Here is a 1627-nt window from a genome sequence, read left to right as displayed (position 1 = left end):
ACTCCTTTATTCATAAACGTGACGTCCGGATGATATCCGACGACGCTTAGGGGTAACACCCCTTTTTCATAAGCGGGGCGTTCGGATGATATCTGACAACGCTTGGGAGCAACACTCCTTTATTCATAAACGTGACGTCCGGATGATATCCGACGACGCTTAGGGGTAACACCCCTTTTTCATAAGCGGGGCGTTCGGATGATATCTGACAACGCTTGGGAGCAACACTCCTTTATTCATAAACGTGACGTCCGGATGATATCCGACGACGCTTAGGGGTAACACCCCTTTTTCATAAGCGGGGCGTTCGGATGATATCTGACAACGCTTGGGAGCAACACTCCTTTATTCATAAACGTGACGTCCGGATGATATCCGACGACGCTTAGGGGTAACACCCCTTTTTCATAAGCGGGGCGTTCGGATGATATCTGACAACGCTTGGGAGCAACACTCCTTTATTCATAAACGTGACGTCCGGATGATATCCGACGACGCTTAGGGGTAACACCCCTTTTTCATAAGCGGGGCGTTCGGATGATATCTGACAACGCTTGGGAGCAACACTCCTTTATTCATAAACGTGACGTCCGGATGATATCCGACGACGCTTAGGGGTAACACCCCTTTTTCATAAGCGGGGCGTTCGGATGATATCTGACAACGCTTGGGAGCAACACTCCTTTATTCATAAACGTGACGTCCGGATGATATCCGACGACGCTTAGGGGTAACACCCCTTTTTCATAAGCGGGGCGTTCGGATGATATCTGACAACGCTTGGGAGCAACACTCCTTTATTCATAAACGTGACGTCCGGATGATATCCGACGACGCTTAGGGGTAACACCCCTTTTTCATAAGCGGGGCGTTCGGATGATATCTGACAACGCTTGGGAGCAACACTCCTTTATTCATAAACGTGACGTCCGGATGATATCCGACGACGCTTAGGGGTAACACCCCTTTTTCATAAGCGGGGCGTTCGGATGATATCTGACAACGCTTGGGAGCAACACTCCTTTATTCATAAACGTGACGTCCGGATGATATCCGACGACGCTTAGGGGTAACACCCCTTTTTCATAAGCGGGGCGTTCGGATGATATCTGACAACGCTTGGGAGCAACACTCCTTTATTCATAAACGTGACGTCCGGATGATATCCGACGACGCTTAGGGGTAACACCCCTTTTTCATAAGCGGGGCGTTCGGATGATATCTGACAACGCTTGGGAGCAACACTCCTTTATTCATAAACGTGACGTCCGGATGATATCCGACGACGCTTAGGGGTAACACCCCTTTTTCATAAGCGGGGCGTTCGGATGATATCTGACAACGCTTGGGAGCAACACTCCTTTATTCATAAACGTGACGTCCGGATGATATCCGACGACGCTTAGGGGTAACACCCCTTTTTCATAAGCGGGGCGTTCGGATGATATCTGACAACGCTTGGGAGCAACACTCCTTTATTCATAAACGTGACGTCCGGATGATATCCGACGACGCTTAGGGGTAACACCCCTTTTTCATAAGCGGGGCGTTCGGATGATATCTGACAACGCTTGGGAGCAACACTCCTTTATTCATAAACGTGACGTCCGGATGATATCCGACGACG

The sequence above is a fragment of the Vigna radiata genome, unplaced genomic scaffold (genome assembly GCF_000741045.1).
Source record: "Vigna radiata var. radiata cultivar VC1973A unplaced genomic scaffold, Vradiata_ver6 scaffold_271, whole genome shotgun sequence".
NCBI lineage: Eukaryota > Viridiplantae > Streptophyta > Magnoliopsida > Fabales > Fabaceae > Vigna > Vigna radiata.
The sequence above is the reverse complement of the archived record's forward strand: the minus strand, read 5'-3'. Positions refer to the sequence as shown.